The following is a 21,274-nucleotide window of genomic DNA, read 5'->3' as shown; positions in this document are numbered from 1 at the left end:
TTTTTATTCAGTGCTCCAATTTTTATTTTCAGAAGATGTATATTTCAAGATCCTGATGTAAGTCTTATTTTTTTTTTTTTACTTTAGTATAATGGAGTAGCATGCTACTTGTTTTCTCCATGTGGCTGTTTAATTATAGCTTTTCAGCCTTACATAAATAGAAATACCAGATCAAATTCCTTTTATGTTTTTAACAGGCACAACATGGTTTTTAAAAGATGTAGTGTATATCTTGGATGGGATAAAAATGACAGACACAATTTCCTTCATGCTTATAATGATTTTGACTTCTGTCAGTGATGAAGTAGATTGACTATTTATTTGCAGAGGCTTTTTCAAGAAGTATTAGTAAGATGCTTTTCTATTGAACAGTCATTTATAAGTTCACTTCTATAAGCTGTCTTACTCTCTGAATTGCTAAGAAGCTCCTCTTAAGTTGCTCCTGAGGTTATTTAGTCTGCAGTTTGTGAATTAGAAACCAAAAGAATAAAGCTAACAACCCAACTGTGGGGGAAGATGGTTCCAGATTATTCAGTCTGCTCTGTATGTGGTCGTGATTTGCCTTATCACGAGATGCTAACAAATGTCTAAATATAAAAATTTTCATCTAACTGCTTGGTACTGCCTTACACTTTAAGCCTAGTAAGTAGTTTGTCTGTGCCATCTAAACCCTTTATGTAAAATGTATAACTCTTCCTTACTAATTCCCCTGGGTTATTTGTATGTGTTTCAACGATCATTGAGATATAGATCCTTATACTTCGTATACGTGTTCATTAATACCTTAAAACCTTGACTAAATAAACCTTGACCAAATCTATCAAATTCTTAAAATAGAAGCGAGTGGACTCTGAGGGATATGGAAGCAATACTTTCTACACATCTCAGCAAGGCGTTGCTTTGGTGACTGAAGGCACAAGATTTAATATTTCTAGCTTGGTTTGTACATCTGAATTCCTAGTGATGTGAGACTAATACCACTTTGCAGTCATGGTGGTATCTAGAGTTGTACATGTGGATTATGGTTGGCTCAAAGAGTGAAAGACTTGAATTTTGCTAATTTGAAATAAAAATGGATGGTATCACAATTTTGCATGTGCTTCAGCTGCCTTGTTGGATTTCCCTCAGTCATAGTTGGGACCCTTTGCAGCTGTATTGTATGTAGGATGAAAATCACTTCCCTTCTAAACCTAGAGATAGAAGTTTAAAATCCAAACCTACCAGGCTTAAAAGATATAGTAGAAGCTGGGAAAAAGAGGTGGAGGGGAGGTTACCTGTGTCACAGAGTAGGTCAAAGTAGAGCCAGTAAGATGACCTAAGTCTCCGTATGTAACTTATTTACCAACTGTACCGATATTGGGAATTATATTCAGTTCTGCAGTGGAGGCCTAATTACTCACTCAGGCCTCCATTGCTAGTGAATTATGAAGCCATCTGTATCTCATGAATATAAATTCCATTCTCTGGTATAGTTATATATAGTTATATCATTAGGGGGATGGCATATTCCATATATAGAGAAGCACGGAGAGACATTCCTCTCTTTTAAAAAACAGGAACAGTTTTCTGGCAACACAAATGATCATGTGTTCAGAAAGACAGATTATTTCATTTTACTCCTGCTGACATGCAATATGTCAATTAAAATATTAACATATTTTTAATTCAGCAGATTGATTTTCACTTTGCCTTACTTTTAAGTAATTCATCTTTGTTTGCTGCCTGAAAGAAATGTGGTATATTTATTCATCCCCTGAGCCAAAAATGGTGACCATTGCATGTAGTACTTTCTCCTAACCACTACTATTTTACCCCAGAACTAACAGTGCTGTAAGCTTTTATTCTTTGGAGACAGGAAGCATAGCAGAAAAAAATGACTTCATATATTATATAATGTTAAATTTTCCAAAAAGTCCAATGCCTCTTGTGTATATAGGCCATCTGATGCTTCGTTCCAGTTTTCCCTGCTGAGTCCATCAAAACTTACAATGGCTCCAGCCATTATGCTTGAGATGCACTATCTTTTGAAAAATAACCTGAAGAAAGGGCTGCTTCTATGCAGGCTTTTGTGTGGGAAAGAGGTTAATGACAGTAGAAGCTTCTAGGTGTTAGAGCATGAGGCAGGGAGATGGGATTCTTGGCTGAAATTGCCTGGTTTGGGGCAAATGGGGGAGCTTACTTTGGGCCTTGTGTCTTGAGAAGAGGCAGACTTATCACTTCACAGGACATGTGAAAAAGGAAACTGTCTCTGCTCTCGTCTGCAGTCCCTTGAAATGTCTGTGGTGCTCCCAAGCCTTTAAACTTGTTCATCATTGACTCACTAAGACCAGTATTGGGCTGACATTTTCCAGGACAGATTTCTGAAGCTCTGCATTGAGTTGGAACTGAAATAATTGGCCTAATTTTTCAGAAGTGATGAAGATCCCACTGACATCTTCATTACATCCTGAGACATTTAAGAAGATAACACCAGGCTCCAACATCTGAAAATCCTTGCCTTTTACCTCACCAGAGACTTTTACCTCAGAAGGAATTTGTGAAGATTACTGTGTTCCTAATGCCTTCTGAAATCCTTATTTAAAAGGTTGTGCAAGTGAAGAGGAAGACAGCAGCAGTGTTACAATAGTGGCTCTGTTTACTTTCCAGGTCAAAAGCCACGCTAGGCAATCAAAGATACTCTAACCTCCCCGCAAATTTTTGGTTTTAAGGGAAGTATGATCTGCCCGCAGTATTCTGTGTACAAACAGCTGCAGGTTCTGTGAAAAATGGTATTTTGATCTAAATGTTATAGCAGTAATGAGGACTATACCCCTGCGTAAATCTGATTTCAAAGGCTTGATTATAGCCTTTTTCCAGACCTAGAAACTAATGAGAAGTGACTTGCTTCAAGTATGAGCAGAGCACACAACTGAACTCTGCTGCCTTTTATACAGTAAAAAGGCTATTAACTGGAAATATCAACAATGAAATGAATAATATCCCAAGTTTTCCAGTCAGAGCTGTCAGTTATATATGTAGGGTTTTATTTAATGTCCATTAAAGTCAAATGTTTCTTTCCATTGGTTGGTTTGCACAGCCAAGTAGAAGCTTCAGCATTTGAATGATCTAAACCAGTTTTCATAAACTACAAACAGAAAACAAAGGCTGTTGTTTATATTCTGTCCATTAGTATTTCTCTTCAAGTAACATAAAACTAATAAACATCTATGCCTATCACTTTTCTCACTTTGCTTGCATTACATGCAAATCACTCTTCTAGACACTTGAAAAAGCTAAGCACAGACTCAACAACTGGCTAACAATTTTGATCTGAACCATACTTCACTTTGAAAAGCAATTATGAAAGTTCTTGACAGATGTAATATTCTAGCTCTAATCTTATTAGTAGAAGCAGTAATGGTAAGACATGTTGTAGAGTGGATGAACCTACTGCCAAGGCTAAACTATTTATTTTCAGTAATACTCATTTTTCAAAGAGCAGATGGTTTAATTCTCTGAAACAGCTGGTAATAAATAGGAGACAGAAAATCAGGTGGGGAATGAAATAACTGTTATCTACCCTTCAAAATTCAGCAAGGTGTAGAGGTATGCTGGCATTCCAACCTCAAGTAAGATTTCTTTTCATCAGACCCTACAGCTTCAAGTGGTATAACATAATGAAGTCTGTAAAATAGCCACCTTCAAAGCTAATCTAAGGAAGCCATGGAAATACTGAATTTAGATGCTGAGAGTACCAGAGTCTTGGATCTTGGTTTTGCAGGTTTTTTTTGCATTGATTAATCAATTGTCATCTAGCTTTGGAAAAATTGTAAAGTTTTAACTGATCAATTACTGGTTGGGTCTTACAGAAGCTTACTTCTCACTGCAGTGATTGAATTGCAGCTTTTATCTGCAGTATTTGTGCTGACTATTCTGTTATGTGGAACCTTTTTAAACAGTCTGGGATATACAGAGCATAATGGAATGGCATGACAGTTGAACATTAAACAAAAGCCATGAACTTCAAGACTTTGAACTGAAGAGTCCACCTTCGTTGGCTATGTTAATCCCTCCATGTATGATCTCCTCAAAAAAAACCCAAACTGTTATGCTCTGCATGTGTCCCAAGGCCTAGCTGCTAGCACTGATACAGTTTGGGAAATTCTAAGCAGACTTATTTCCTTCTGATCAGGCAAATAAAAACATCCTGCAGTGAATTCCAGCTGCATCTGTTTATGACTTTTGTTTGCTGATGCTCCCCAGGAAGCCTGCAAATGTTGATTGTGTGTAATTTATACCTTGTTTCATGGAAAACAGTAGATGCTGTCAGAGGTTTATTTGCAAAGGTTTGGGAGTGTGTGGCGAAGGCCTAGGATGTATGAATGGCGATTGCACCATTATGCAAGAGAAATGTATGTGCTGCTATCTGTGTGCATCTGCTTCTTTTTACATGGTCATAGAAGTTTGACTAGTATTTTTCCCTCTACCTGCAGGTTTCTCCTATTTTTTTCTCTTTGGATCCTAGAATCCTGCACGCTGATGCTAGCTTGTCTACCATTTTCCTTTCTCTTATTCCTTATGCAATTATTCAAGTGGAATATCTACAGTTTTCAATCCAGCTTCCATTTTAATCTTAGTTTGGCAGAAATATTGAACAGCTTCCTGAGGATGTTCCTCCATGGATTCTTGAAATGTCTACTGTCTTGAGTACAGGATCATTGAGTGTTAAGCTATCCAAGATGGGAACTGTCTTGTTTTGAAACAAGTTATTAGAAGCAGTAGTTCCTATCTTGTATAGCTTGTTCTGAAGACTGTCAGAATGCTGCTTTGGTGAACATCTATTTCTGCTTCATGTCTTGTACCTCTTGATTTAGTGGTTGACAGGGGAGGGTATTGCTGGTACCTGTTAGGATGGTGACGTTGCTTATCCGGTTCCCTACTCTGTCCTTTTGGTAGCTGTGGCATTGGTGAATGTGCTTCTGCCATGGAGTGGAACTAAGTACTGCACATCTATATATTGGCAAGAGTCAACACGTAGCTGTAAATATTTCCTGTGTAGAACAAACCATAAACTGTAAACCATCTTTCTGAAACACTGACGGTAGTTGAATATGGCATCTTGCAAAGCACCACAGACCTGTACTGGATGCGTTGGCAGTTTCATGCTTTCCAGAAGTCATGGCATGCAGCTTATTGGCCCTAATCTCCATGGGAATAGACTTCATTCCTGACATTTTCATGTAGTTGTACATTTAATAACAAGTTGCTAGTCCAACAACTTACTAACATAAGAGATCTGGCCTCCTTCATCCCCTTATTAATCAAATAATGGACTGGAAAGGAAATGGATGTATCTATTAAAACTTTGCTGAAGCAGAAACAATTAAAATTTTCTGGCTTAGGAACAAAGACTAGCTTACTGCGAATATTTGGCAGTGATGATAATCCACTCAAAGTAATGAATAGCACAGCCTGGATTTTAACACTCAAGTGCTATTGAGGTTCCTTGAGGATTAGAACAAGACATGACCTAAACAATATCGATCATCTCATCACTGTAATCAAATTCATGCAGGTAGTCTGATGGTGCAAAATAAAGCTAATTTGGAAAAAAAGAAAAACTTTTGGAAATTAACAGTAGTTGTGGTTTCCTTCATTGTTTTTAATAAAGAAGAAACTGAAATCATGCTTTATCATTGTCAGCTCAGGTGTTCTCAGTATTACATTACCACTTGGACTTGCTCTTCATTCCTGTTTGCATTTTTATTCTAGTTGGAGATTTGAATGTTCAAGAGCCTGGCGTAGTTCATTTTCACTTTCTTTTATTTTGCCACTGTAGAGAAATATGTAGGAAGCAAGAAAATGGATTCCTTCACTGATACTACTCTATTCAGTAAAATCTCATTACTTGAGAAAGTTGTACTTGTTGAATCATTGCCTCAATGGAATTTCAATGTGATTATGTACTTTTCTGAACTAATGTTCAGAATATTTACTCTTGAAGTATTGTTCATGGTGAGCAATGAAGATTCAAGGTATATACTTTCTTACAGTGTATTCTTGAAATTATAGACTTCAGTTATATTGATCTTTCATAATTGCTTTAATATTACTATGACTTGTTGTCCAGGAGCTGGGTTTGTAGACAGATTTAGAGAACTAATGTGTTAACTGTCATTTTTCTTGGAGCAGAGATAGCGATGCCAAATTTTAATTCCCTTTCAGCAAGGAAATAACAAATGCAGACTGCATGGTTCTTGCTGTTCCTTTTTGCCAGTAAACCATATGGGAAATTGAGCAACAATCTACCTGCCTTACTGATCGTTCAGTTCTGTGAATTGTATTAGTCACCTTTTCAAACAAATTTAATCTAAGGCCATTAAGCTAGCAAAAACTTTCATTCCATTTTCTGGTTGCCTTTCTTCATTTAATAACACTCTACAATGAAGAGTAGTTTAACCTAAATAATGTTTCCCTATTGAACATGTCTGTGTCCCCTGATAATAAACAAACCTGGTAAAAGTGAAGATACTTTATTGTCTATTAATCTGAGTAAGACACAAACATCAACCTGTGTTTGAATTGTTTATTCAGATGGTGTGTTAACACTGCTCTGGATTACTTTTTCATACCTAACTCAATGGATTAGGGACGTTTAAGAAAATGAAAATGGGATTATTTGGTTCTCAACAGTTCTATTGAGACGCTCCTTCAGAGAAGGGGTCAATAACACCATGGCTTCCACTATGTTGGTTAACTGCATCTCTGTATTCTGCCCACATGGATGACAAAACTCATTTGTGGAGTAGGGCAGCGACACACCCAAGCTTTAATAGCATCATGGGAAGTAGGGCTGAGAGAAGATTTCAGCTGAATTACGTGACAAAGGTTATTTGATTCATTATTCTCAATTTAGGGCTTTCATAGTTGGGTGCCTGTTATAAAAGGAGAAGGAAATTGGAAAGGGTAAGATCGGCTCAAAATGAGTATTGCAGTAGATTAAATTGGGACTTTCTCTGCTTCACTATTCTCAAATGCAGTTTTGAAGCGCAGTGGATAAGTTGGCAGCATTTCTTCTCCTTCTTCCTGAGAGCTAGAAAGAAAAATGGTCTTTAAATTGAGTAAGCCTAATTGCCATGAGGCAGACGAACATGGACCCAGCAGTAATTTACACTAACATACCAGTGGTGAGAAGTGCGTTTTAGAGTTCTGTGCGAGATTGCACAGACAGGCTTCACTGGGAGGAAAGTTCCTGCTGGGTAAAATGTGTATTCATTCTCTTACTCATTTTCTTTCTGTTATCAGTGAATTTTTATTTCCCACGCAGTTTTGGCAGTTTTGCGCACGCAGCTGGGTTATGTGTGCATTCACCCCTTACGTAGTTTATCTGTCCTTGATCCTCATCCCATTACAAAAATGGGTGTGAAATGGTTTGCATAAACGTGAAGACTACATAGTTGAGAAGTAGCCACTTATTGAGCCTCTAAGTGTAAACTCATCAACCCACTCCAGGGTATTTTGGCCCTTTATCTCACTGGCAAATAGATCAAAGTTTTTTCATCCCATAAATTAATTGAGCAACACATAAGCCACAACTGAAGCTTTGGTTTTATCCTTCATAAATCTTCCCATAGCAAACTAGTGTTTTGTCAGGATGAAACACTTCAGTGTGTCAGCTTCACAATATTTTTGGTAGGAATATATGAAAGCATACCGTTTAGGCTTCCTTATTTTGTTCTGGTAGTCTGTGGTTCCTTTTGTTTTCTTTCATATTTTAAATGCTATAATTAATATTAATCCATGTCTATTGAATAAGAAAATGTTTTAATTTTGACCTTCTTTTAAGCATTCTTTACATGAAGCGATATAGACTTTTTAGTCTGAAGAACATCTGAATGTCCCCTTTGTTCTGAAACAATGAAAATGTCTAAAATACAGTACAACGTGGAATGTATGGTTCATTTTCTCAAGATATAATGTAATATAACATCCCATAATAACTTTGAAAAATAAGCAGCTTCAGTTTGCCTTCAAAGCATTAAAAAACAGATCAGTTAGACTTGCTACTCATATGCAGGCTTTAGCTTTTTTTTCCTGTTTATTTTCCTGTGATTTAGGATTGTTCGAAGGTTAAATCGACAATAAAACTAAAGGAACATATTTAAGCAAAATAAACCATGAATAACGAAGAAATTGATGGATTGGAGTAATGATTCTAATATAATGTACGTCTTCAATGTAAGTAATCTAGAGTTTAAATTTGATTACAGGACCCTACCAGTACACGTGAAAGTGTCAGGCAGCAGCACATACAGCCAATCTGGATTTGCAAATTCAAGTCTATACATACAAATTTTAGCTTCTGTGGACACCATGATGGAAACTTTTTCACAACTGCATGCATATCTGGATATTTGTCAATTTAAGATCTGAAACACTGGAGTAGTGTTGATAATGCAGATATTTTGAATATTTGAAAATATTTTTTTTGCAGTTGAAGGAAACCACTGTTACTCTAGGGCATATTAGAAACAAGGTGAGGGAGCTGAGTGAAAGGAGACAGATGGACTGACAGAAGGACTAACATAGTAAAGTTTTTCTCTTGGTGGCTTATTTACTTGGCATCCAATAGTGTTTATTATTCCAATGCAATACAGGCTTTTTCCTTTTGAATGTCACTGCAGAGCATCTTGGCCTATTTTAGAAGTTATTTTCTTTTGATATTTGCTTTGCAGATTCTTCTCCATATCTGTGCATATTAATGGTTTTTATCAGTTTGAATATACATCATTTGGTGCCACAGCGTGAAAGTGAGGAGAATTATAAGTATCAAGTTTCTCTGAGGAAAAGGTAGTAATCATCATGGTAAATACTGGCTTAGATGCCAGTAAAGAATGACTGGCGTATGCCAGCCTCATCTTTCACTAAAATATGTAAGAGGAGCACACAGTGTGAAAACAAGCTGAACATATGCCTGCTTGTGGTTGCACACAACCATTCATGTTACATCCCCGTTGGTGAAGGAGGTTTCTTGGTGCGTATCAGAGATTCAGGATCACCTCAGCTGAAGTAACTGCTGGTGAATCCCTTTAGAGACCTCCTGACATTGTGGTTGAGTTTGTTATGCCGTGGCTTGAACAGAGTCCTAGAACAATGTCTGGAAATTATCCAGGTGGATCATTTAAACACAACCCAGTGTGTTGCTATGAAAAGATGCAATATCCAGCCTGAGTGGTACTTTTAGTCTGAAAAATTATTTGCAGTCCTGGAAATCCTTTTTGTTACTAGTGTCTAGCATTCAGTATGGTCTTTACTATCAATGCTTAAAAACAAGATGGTAAAGTGCCTTGGCCCTATCATCAAAGGACAGATCATATGGTAGCATGTTCATTAAGGACTAATATACTCCATTAGAAGAGGTGGGGAGGAAAAGATGTTGAAGAGATGTAGCTGTGAGTCTAACTAGTGAGGAACACTGGGAGAGAGAAAGGGACATCAACCTGCAATTATCTAATTTTTCATTTCAATATTTTTTCTTTGGCAATATCTGCAAAACCTGGGAGAATTCTGAAAGGTGTTGTTTTGATCCCTTTGTACATTTGGAGTAGCTGTTTTGATGGTGTTTATCTAGATTTAGCAGGCAGCAAATGAAAGCTGTAATACTTTATTCTATTCCCACCTCTTCAACTTGCTACATGTGCTACATGTTTCAGGCTGTTTATAAAATACTGTATGATTAGAAAATAGATTAACAGAAGTTAGAGAAACAAATATAGAATTCGAGATCAAATTTGATCAGCTTACAAGTCAAAAACTGCTTTCTGCCATAACTGTAAATAAAGCTGAGATTGAAAGTCAAGCTGTGGTAGCTTTTTTCTCCTATAGTCCCTTCTCATCTTTGCTTCATGCAGTTATGTTGCTAGCTAAATTATTCTTTCAGGCTCTTTGTAACTGTTTATGATACCAGCAGGAAAGAGGCAACTTCTTTATTTCAGAAGGCCGGGTTGTCTGAGCCCCAGAATGGTATGTGGCTCCTGTCGTAGATCATCCTCAAATCACAGCTCTAACTGCTAAGGGAAAAATGTATTTCTTTAGTGAAGCCAGAAGATAGGAATCAAAGACAGAGGAATCATTTTATTGTATAAGAAGGTATGCTTTTTGTCATGGTCCAGTTTCCTGACAATAATCAAAGTTGTCTGCAATATTGCACAATATAATATAAAGTCAGCAGAAAGTTGGTCACTTATCAGCAGTTTATCAAATTCCTCTCCTCATCTACACAGCCTTTGTTTAGACTGGAAACAAAGAGTAGGAAAAGGATGCTGCCCCATCTTAGTGCAAAAATAATTTCGGATTGGTAATAGTCCCAGTGTTAGGGGAGACACCTCTATGCATTGGATTGTGAAGGTTTCTGACAAACTGTTAGTCAGGCTAAGTTAGACCAGTTAGTCAGATAAGGTACACTCAACATCTATATCATGATATTGGCTTTCTCTTTTAGAAGCTTTGAATGTCAGAGTACTGTAATTAATACTTAGTAGAAGGAAAGAAATAAGGCAGTTATATAGCTGAAGAGAGCTTGCTTTTGCTTTGGGCTGTAGAGAATTTGTGCACTTCTGTGTCACGTACATCTGAGCTTTCCTATTCCATAACAGAAATAAATATGGAAAAAGCCTTTTAAATATTGACAGAGAAAATGGAGCGATACAATACTGTGTCATCTTTCGTAGAATTTCCTTAATTCTGATAAATTCAATATACATTCTGCAAAAGGATCTTTTTTTCTCTTCTAAAAAGTTGGTTGCATTTCATGAAGGTATTTGACACTAAGATAATGTGCTTTTTCCACAGATGTTCTATTGTGCTTTTAGTCATTTGCATTTCTGATAGCTTAATATAGACTGTTTCATTTTGAAATGAATGCTTTTAGATGACTTTCATTAGAATGATTCAATATAATTATCATTTGTTTTTTATCTAATATATTCTTTTAGTTGTCCCTTGGAAAAAAAAATACTTAGCCCTTTTTCTTCATTATGATTATCCAGCCATAAGCAATTTCTACATTTTTAACCTCTGGCTTGGGTGCAGCCAAGCTCTGGAGGGTCCCAGTTTTGGCAGAAGCTGTGTCAGGTTTGATAAAACACTTGTGAACTTCTGGATCAGCAGAAGAAATGGAAAGATGTTTCTGAGCACGCTTATGCTTCCATGTTTTGGCTTCCTGGGCAGCAGGGAAAGTACATGGGAAATGCAGCACATTCCTTAGCCCTTTTCTGTCTCTGTGGACAGAAGGCTAGAGAAGCAACAGATCTGAATGCAAGACAGTAAAAAATGAAATGGTAGTGCCGGAAACTGAAGTAAACAGCCTTGTTAAATTCTCACCACCTAGCAAACTAACATGACTCCATCTTAATTTTTTTTAAAGGGTAAAATTACTTAGAAATTTATCCTTGACACCAGAAAGGAGCTGGCCTGCAAAATTACTATTGCTGCTTTTCCCTACATACACTTTTGGCAGGATTGCTTCTTCATTAAAAAATGAAGATCCAGTTCATCCTATGGGCTGCCAACAACCTAAGCAGCAAGGCAGCCCAATTCTGTAAGCTTCGTCTCAGTGTTTCTAAAGCTGTCACAGCAGGAATTGACATGAATCTTCTAAAGAACCTTGTACTGAGTGAAGATCAAGAAGAGATCAAAAATCTCCCCCCCCCCCCCCCCCCCCCCAAAAAAAATCAGGCCTTTTTTTTCAGCTGAGCAGCAGCATAGCGATATGAGTTGGGCAGGCTTCCTACAGTTCACACTTCTGTTCAGTCTGGGAACAGCAGGAACTTTCACCCTCTCTGGCAGTTGGCTGCTGCATGCATGTATTTAGTACATAATTTTTGGCAGGCTTGTCGTGAAGCTGCTTAGATCATGTTCCCCTCTTCTTGGTGCAAGGAACTAAAGACCTTTCCTGCTCCAGTTTATTCCTTGTGGTGTCCCAAGCCACATACAACTACTGCTGCTTAAGTGGTTCTGGCTAAGCACCTGCCCTGATGCCTGTCATTGCCACAACCTGCCATTTAACCTGGGTTAAACTCTTTGGATATCTCATTACTTGAAGGGTAATGGGGAGAAAATTAGTGCAGGTAAACAGCTGTCCTCTGGCGTAACTGGTCCATGTAAAGTCAAGCCAGAACTCATAACCCCTTCTCATGCTGTATGTTGCTTTCTCTGCTTTTGTGATAGTCCAAAGGAATCCAGGCTTCTGAAGACTGTTGGGCTGAGACCTGGGAAAACTGCATTTTCTTCCTCTGTTGTTGTCAGTTGTCTCCAGGCACAGATGAAACAAAGCTGTTGCAACTTCTGCCCCTTGTACAACAGCTTTAGTCCAGAGAAACTACTTGGGTGTGGTACTATCTAAATAACTGATTTATTATTTATAACGTGCAAAGCCTGGCTACATCTACAAACAGCTGCTCTGGCATGTTTCTGAAATGCAGAACTCAGTGGAAGCTGCTAGAGAGCTCATAAATCATTCAAAGGGAGGCTATGATGCTGCTGCCTGCTGCGGAGCCTGTCCTACCTATTGGCCATCTTATCCCTCTATGCGGAGCAGTTTTCTTGTTGGTATTGCCATTGCATCATTGAAACCTGCCCTCATAATACCCCACCCCCCAAAAAGTTACCAAAATTATACTGCAGTGCAAAAAAATAAAATGAAAATCTTATGCTGCATTTTTTTAAATGCTCAGAAATGTAGACCTTTTCATTACAATGTTAGCACACCTTAACTGAAACAGAGCAAACAGGTTCATAAAGTACTACAGTATGAGTTACTACTGAAATGTTGTAATTAGCACAGTGAACGCAAGTCTCATGGAATAATTTCACCAAAGTAATTAGAGTGGATTTCATTATTCTGATGTATTTTTTGCAAACTTCTGTTACTGGTCTGAATTAATCAAAAATAGAGTATAATTCTGATCATAACGTTTTTATAAAATAGCTGGTAAAAAATAAATTGTACAGCATGTTCTGAATACTTCTCACTTGGTCAGAAGCCAGTAATAAAAAATATATAATAAGCTAATTTCAATTTGAAATGAACTCATTCCTATGCTGGCTGCTGAAAATGCATGAGCATTGGACTGGCAGAAGCTAACTTGGATTCTACCTGCTTCTGCTTGTCCCCAGGAAAAAAAAAAATCTAAAATGAAATATTTTAAAACAAATGAGTTTTAGAACAAAATGAGCACCTGTTACAGTATTGGTCCAGGGCATTTTCTGGCCAGTTTCTATGGCAAGTTCCTAATACATTCAGAGAGCTTTTAAAAGGTTAAAGAATAGACACAAACCGATGAGTATATGCAATAAAAGCAATCATAAAGTACAAACAGGTTGTAAGATACTGCAAAAATAATATTCCATTCCTGAGGATGTGAAGGGTTCATACATTTTCTGGTAGAATAAATCAAGAGGACACAAAAAAGTGAAGCAATCAGTCTGAACAGGTGTGGGTTTAGCTGATGTCTGTATTTGATTCATATCTGAAACAGGAAAAGAGCCTTAGACATAATTAAACTCTGTATAGAGTACCTTCATCTAAAATTTCATTTTGGGTACTGGTAACAGACCCTTTCCATGCTGAAACCTCTGAGCAATCTTTTATGCCTGGTGAACCTGACAAAGTGGCTTACCTATTTTAGTTTTTCCCAAAGGACAAAACTGTCTGGACCTCTCATCTAACCCACTTTGAGGCTTCCCATTTCAGATTGCCTAATGATGTGCCCTTACATGGGAGGCAGAATTGTTTGTGATATCCTCCACTCTTTCTCAAGGGGAAAGCTTTTCTAGTGCAATATCTGTGATTATCTTTCATAGTCACAACACCCCTATGACCTCAGTGTCATAAACGAGTCCAGCTGAAATCTATTGCTGTACCTGCTGCCATAGAGGAAAAAATCCATCCAAAAGAGACTTCTAAACAGATTTGATAAAACATTGCCCTTAAATATAAGCTGGCCAAGAAAACTGTCTTCTATCATGAAAATTTCAATCTTCGTGAAAAACACCAAATGCCTTCAGGCTTTGTTATTAAATTGCCAAGATCTGGGACTTTTTTTTAACTATCCCTCCCTTCTGCCCCCATGTTGTCAAACAATTTTGAAGGAGTTTAGGGCTGCAACATTGACTTGAGTTCACATATAATGGAATTTTTCTTGTTTTTACTTTTAAAAGTCTTGTGGCAATTCAAATGGAATGAGTATACTAACATAAGCTAACATAATCTATTGAAATGTTAGCAAGGTTGTATAGCATGAAAGAAAAAGTAACTGAGGCTCATTGACTTGGGTTGCAATTACAATCAATAATCAAAAATAATATCTAAGCTAAAAAGTCTGCACCAGGTTTCTCTTCTATGTGCCCCAGACAGTATTTTCCATTGCCCCCACTTTTTTACTTTACCGATTTATTTCTGAATGCTTTTAAATAGATATTAAATAGTTAATTTTCCTAAAGCATTTGAAAATACAATTCATTATTCCCAACAGTCTCAGATTTTTCAAGCCAAAGATGGGAGAAAACAGATTATTTTTTGCTAAGCCAGTAATTGGAAAACTGATTATCAGTTAGCAGCCCCAGTTTACTCTGCTCAAGAAGAGGAAAACATTGACCTTTCTACCTGTCACCGTGAAGTGAGTCACGCCTGACAAATGCTTGAAGCCAATGTGAGCTATTTGCAAGATAAATCAGTATTGCAAGTCACCCTGCTTTATTTTTGTCTCTGGGCCCACAAAAGAGCCTCAGGCTTCTTTTGTCTCATTCAATTACTCACTGGGCCCAGGCACATTGTCTCAAAATAACTACTAGAGCATTTCTTGCTCTTAAGGCAAACTGAGCTGCCGTGGCTGCGGCCTACGTCTCCCACCCAGCACTTAGGCTGAAGACACTGGCTGGGCACCGGGGAAATCTGAGATACGACAGGAGAGTCCTCCTCAGTCAGTGGCGGGGTGCATGCAGACCCTTTCTGTGGTGTCGCTGTAGCCCAGGAGCTTCCATTTGACCTTTTCTGGGTGTCACAGTGGCGATGGTCAAGGAAGCTGAAGTACAACAAGGCCGCATTTGGTTGCTGCTGCTGCCATCTTGGAGAACAGAGGCCTTGTTTTAATAGGGGACAGTCAAATTGTCTAGCTGCCTCTGCCAGGATATAGGTGAAAATTTGGGAAAGAATAGCAGAGAACCATCCACAGTGGCAGCACATGCCTAGAGCAAGCTGTAAATTGTAATCTCCAGAAGATGACGAAGCCACGCTGTCTTATCTGTAGCTGGTCTGAGTGGAGCCATCTAGGTTTGGAGCAAGAACCTGGCTCTGAATTTGTGAACCTCCAACATGTGACTGCTCTGGCCGGCTCCCTTTCTCCACTCCCAGTCTCTGTGGTGTAAATGTGACTGGACAACATGCTGAGGCTTAGAAGCTCCTTTTCTAGCCTAGTTGAAGGATTCTTTGCTTAATTTCTTCTAATGCAACTTAATTGCCAAGTATCGGCTGTGATATTAAGTTTGGTTTGAAGCTGATGGTATGGTAATGGTTTTAATTTTATCTCTCTGCTTGAGAAGACTGACTTGTAAACATTAACTGACAGGCATATCTTTCATCTCACTGACAGTAAACCTATCTGTCAAAAATTCCAATTAATGTTCAGAGAGGGAGAAAAAGTAATGCAATTCAAATTAGGTTAAATCACTTGAGTTAGGATTTGGAAGTTTTCCCTTTGAATATCTTGGATGTTTCTTTAAGGTATTATTCTTCACATATCATGTCCAACTGCAGTGAAATGGCTGTTTGAACACTATCCTTTTGCCTCTAGAAAGAAGTGGCTGGTTCAGGATTTTTGTTTTCACTGTCCCTGTTTGTGCTCCTGTCTTGCCAGTCAGCAGCAGTGCCTCAGATGGGGAAGCTGCTTGTTTCTTGGTGCCATTCACTAGCATTTGTGCATTTTTCATTGGTGAAAATATTTCATTTCTACGCATTCTCTTAGCTGTAGCCGTTTGAGCGTCTTATTTACGTTTTAAAAGACAAAGTCAAACACACAGCAGGTCAGCGAGCGCTGTCCGCACTTTTTGAAAAGTGTTTTCTATGTTCACACTTTAGCTGGCCTTCACAAATGAAGTTGTACAGTCCCCCAAAAGCATGCCTGAACAACCTCATTACAATGCCATTTGAACTTGCAGCTTTGACAGGCACACCAAAAGCCAGATGTTTTGCCCATTCAGATATATTAAACATATATTTGTATTGATATTTCAGTTGAGGGTCATTCCTATTCATGTCTTCACTTGACAGTTTTGGAAATCAATATTCTGGTCTTAACTTGACAGGTTTAGGCAAATATATTTGTTTTCCATTCATTTTCCTTTTGAGCCAGCCATTGCTCACATTTATGTAGGAGATACTGCTGAGCAGTTTCGATGACAGTATGGATGTGGACTGGTACATTTGTAGCTGGAAGTAGCTAGAGTAGAAATGCAAAGAACTCCTTGTCCTCCAACTTTGCTCGTCAGCCCTAATTCAAGTTTTGTGATAAGTGATTGCTTTGTAATAGGGTGCCATTCCTTTAACTGTATCTGTTTCAATGTCAAATGTGAAAGACTGTCACAAAAAAGCCAGTGTTCCCAGCTAATATTTCTCCAGTACTATGCAGCTAATGATATGAGCCATGTGGCATTAGGTAAGAAATGACAAATGGATGCCCTTAAGTTTGGATGTCTGCTATCTGCACAAATGGGGCTTGCTTGAATGTAACAGAAGAAAATGAAATGAAGTGTTTATTCTTAAGTGGATTTTCTTGCTATAGTAAAAACTGTTGAAATGTTTTTAAGTATTCTCGGAAGTAGTCTTTTTTTTTTTGAGAGATAGAGGTATTAGGCTTAATTTAAAAAAAAACACTCTATTTTTGTAAAGTATACAAACATCATGATTCTTATATAAATATAGTCTGATAGAGGAGGGTAACATGCTAAGAAGCACATTTGTTTGACCTGCTTCAAAGTTTAGTGAGATCAAAGGAAGGTTTCTCAGTGCTTCAGAAGAGGTTAAGCACTTAAAAGCACTTAAAAACAAAGCCAGCTCTTCTGCAAGGGTTTTAAATATTTCTTGCAAAAATCTCTAGGTAAGAATTCCAGAAGCTCAGCTTCATTTTTGCTGCTACATTTTTCTCCTTATGCTTTTGGTTTTGGTGATCACCAAAGCTCTGCAACTTGTTAGCCCCAGCTCAGATTCTGCATTTACATATATCACCTGCTGTGAAAGAAAGTTAGCATTTCTAGTTCGCACAAACATACTGTTTCAAACCCTTTGTGTGCTGTAGTATGGAGACATTCACATTTGGGTGTGATGTTCTTGCTTCTTTGCTGCGATTGTGAGGGATCTATTTACAGTTGCCCAGTTCTTTTTTTTTTTTGAGCATGTCTTCCAGGCTCTAAGTCTCACAAATCTTAATGAGCAATCTGTTGCCACTTTTCTGAGGTGTATTTTGCTCATGTAACCTGTTAATGTCATCAGGCAAGGTACCACTCAGCTTGGCCCCGAGGGACATGCCCCGACTGACTGCAGCATCAGCCCAAGCGTGGGTCCATTCTAATGCAGAGATAGTGTGTAAAAAAAACTTTTGCTCTGCAGATTTTCATAATGATGACTCTAGATGCACTTTTTCTTGCCTTCTTACTTGCATTTGATGCTGCAGTCCTGGGTCAATGCTCCCAGTCAAGTGAACTGAAACTTGCTACATAGTACTTTTTGCAAATTTAGAAAAACATACCTGGCAAGGTAATGGCAGAAGCAACAGACTGTTCTTTAGAAGAAAGAAATGTGGTTATATTAATAACTGTAGCTACTGTTGATACAGCATACGAACTTTAAAACAAAAAAAAAAGGCAGAGGAAATACAAGCTTATTCTATTCCAAATTTTAAAACTTGAGTCTGTCATATATTAAAAAGAAAAAACAGGGACAATAAACACCTGTACTTCTGCATAGTATAGCTTCATTAAATTCACATAGCATGTTACATAGGGCTTTCCTATGAATCAATCTTCGAAGTTGTGTCTGTACATCAGTATGCAGGTAAACTGGAAGACAAACAAAGCTGCACTGAAAGAACTTTAATTTGCATGCAAATTTATTGATGAAAGATGGATTCAAGCAACAAAAAAACAAAACAGTAGTTCAAGGTATGAGACAAAGCATTTATATCTAGCATTAATAATGTATAAAGTCTCCTAAAGCTGGAGGAGAGAACAGGTGTGCTTCCTCTCTATAAGGATGAACTGTTTTAATAATACTGACTTCATATAAATGAAAATAATAATTGATCTAATTTACATTAGCATGCAAGTTATTCATTAGTGAACTGCATAGAATAAAATTAGTCTAGCCAGTTGAAAGACTTATTATTTCTGAAAGACTTATTATTTGTCTGTGTGTGTTCCTGCCCTCGGTGTGAGATATTTGCTGTACAGCTGGTAAATTCTTAAATTATATATAATTTCAGCAAAGAGGAGTACTGTGCAGATGACGCACATGAAAACAACTATCCAAAATGTCATTATATTTTGTTACAGATTCTTGATATATTTCACAACACAAAGTTCTTTGCTTTTAATTTTCTTATGCTTTATTTCCTGCTATTTGTAATTCATATATGGAAGCTTGAAATTAATCCCTATTTAATCTTATTAGTCCTCTTACATAGCAGACATTTAATTTACTCTCTGCGATGCAAGGGCAGTAAAACAGGATTGATATTTAGGTATTAGTCACTTGCCCTCTCAGAAGAAGCAATGCTTGGCACACCATTTTTCTAACTTGTTCTCACAAATGGATGTGCACAGAGGTAGTCTGGGTGCATGTATGAATAACTATCCATTTCTCATTCATTTATCTACTTCACTGATGACTCAGTCCCATGGGAAGGTTGTTCAGATCAGTAGGAACTAAATGCCATTAGCAATCCTTCAGTAACACTCTGCATCCATTTGGATCAGCCCTTCTTACCGGGGCGGGTGTACGGACCCTAGTGCTGTAGTTGTTCCCTACAATTCTTTACCTGAGATTTGGGGCAGTGAAAACCAGCACGATACTTCTGGGTGATAGCTCCTGAAGGACGTTATCAGAAGAGACACATTTAAAAGTTTCTCTGGGGACACTCATCCAATGTGCTGATGTTTTAAAATATACGACAACAGCGCTTTTCTATTGGGCTTTTCTTCAGAAATCTCTAAGGGCCTTGCATAACACTTGTATGCACTAAAAGCCCGGTGAGATAATTTCATCCATCACTAAGTATGGCTAGCAGACTGGGCTGCAACAACTATTTCACAGCGACGAGATCACCAAATGGCCTTGGGAAGAGAATGCAGAAGAATCTCATATCTAGCTGAAATTGTAAGAGCACTTAGGCTGAATGCAATTACATGAAATACAGTTTGGCCAGAGCACCAGGAGAGCACCAGCCACCTCCTGGAACCTGTCATCACTGCTAAAGGTGATGCCGAGGGGCTGCAGCTGCGGTGGGCTGTGTGTGATGGGGGATTCATTTCACTGACCAAACTTAGCACGGTCTGTGAGGAAAAGCACCAGAACAGGGATTAGAGAAACCAAGTGGGCCTTGTGCATGTGCCTGTGAATCTCAAAAGCACTCTAAATTAATCCCATTAAATCTTTGTAAATAGACTTTTTCCAGGAAACTTTATGAAATTAAGTAGATTTAGGTTGTCTCTCATGAGACTCAAGAATTATCAGACTGTAATACTGAGAAAACATCTTGATTTTTACAAACAACTGACTTTTACAAATGTTCAAATAAACTTGATAAAGCTTTATCATGAAAATCTTACCAGCCAAGCTTTCAAATTAAGTCAGCCTTATCGTGTCCTGGGGAGGGAATTCACATGCAAACAGGAAGGTTATGTGGGTGGTTCATTTTAGGTGATATTAAGTAAAACTCTACAACCAGAGGCAAAAAATAAATAAAAATAAAAATCCAGCAGCTAATGTGGGGGTGTGATGAAACAGAAGGAAGAGAGTTACTTGCATTCAATCCTGAAAATAACCTTAAAATTCAGTAGTCATCTCAGCTGTAGTTATAAATACTGTGATTAATTTCCTTCTTTATTCCAGAAATTATTTGTAGAGAGAAGTGAACTATTTTCTAAATACTGCTGTTCTTCATTTCCGCGAGGACTTTCATTTAGGAAATCTTGGAAAGAAGAGTGGCTGCACGCACTGAAGTGGGGGCTCGGGATTTATGGCACATGCAGGGTAGGCAAAGTACTTGTGAGCACCAGGCAACCTGTGTGGAGTTACTGAAACCTCCACAATTTCTCTCAGGTAAAAAAAAGTTTCTTGACAGAAAAGGAGAATCTATGGAAACCTCTGTGTCAAACAACCCTGATGACCACTCGTCCTTCAGCAACATGAGCAACCTCCCAGCCACCTCTGTCACGTATGACTTCTTCAGAACTGAACTGCTTCAGGAGGCTCCCGCTAAGCACCTTCAGTTCTTTTTCTCAGTGTCCCTGCCAGGGTTTTATCTACCGAGTTTGCATTTGGCCAGCAGGATTTTCTCATCAGAACCTTGTCACCTTTTTTTTTCCTTCTGTACATTTTACTACAGATAGACTGGGCTCAGTTTATTTTTAACCTCACCTGCAGTTGTTCCAAGCAGCAAGGAATGACATTCAAATACAAAATCCTTTGTTACATTACATCTTTGCTAAACTGTCTGCATTTTAAATTCAGAAATTGCAATGGGCCAAATGCTAGAATAACTTCTGCTCTTGCAGAGCAACTGAGAGCAGAATTTGGTTCAGTTTCCTCATTTTTAATCACCATAATGGTAACAAAACCTAATGTTATGAATGCATTAACAGTAAATGAAAAACGGCATTGCAAAGTAAAGTGGCAGGTGGATGCATTTGCTCATTATATACTAAATAACCCAAGCAGTTAATGCTTTTGCTGGTTAATTGCTTTGCCTTCTATTTTAGACCACAAGAAGTCAGATTTGAATATAAATTGGGGTACCATGTTCATCATGTCCCATTTTTTATGACTAATTAACTTTCTTTTACATTTAAACCACTAAAGACATTTTAATTTCAGACTCGCTAGCACCATTCTCACCATTTAAAATTCCAGCAAGGGATCGCAGACGATCTGAAATTCATTATTGGCTATTGCACCAATACATCAGATCACTGAAGAACAAAGTGTTACTGCAAAGATTATTTGTTGTTACAAGAGCTTTCAGAG

General features: G+C 37.9%; 1 long non-coding RNA gene across 1 annotated transcript; it reads left to right on the top strand.

Moving 5' to 3' along the window:
- Positions 1-7: 7 nt before the first annotated feature.
- LOC308178782 lies at positions 8-21,071 on the top strand. Its single transcript, XR_013939964.1, has 2 exons — positions 8-57; positions 20,141-21,071. It is a non-coding gene; the product is annotated as an uncharacterized lncRNA (long non-coding RNA).
- Positions 21,072-21,274: the final 203 nt, after the last annotated feature.

The sequence above is a fragment of the Anser brachyrhynchus genome (genome assembly GCF_964034855.1).
Source record: "Anser brachyrhynchus genome assembly, chromosome: 16".
Lineage (NCBI taxonomy): Eukaryota > Metazoa > Chordata > Aves > Anseriformes > Anatidae > Anser > Anser brachyrhynchus.
Note: the sequence above shows the minus strand (reverse complement) of the source record. Positions and strands in the feature narration are given on the sequence as shown.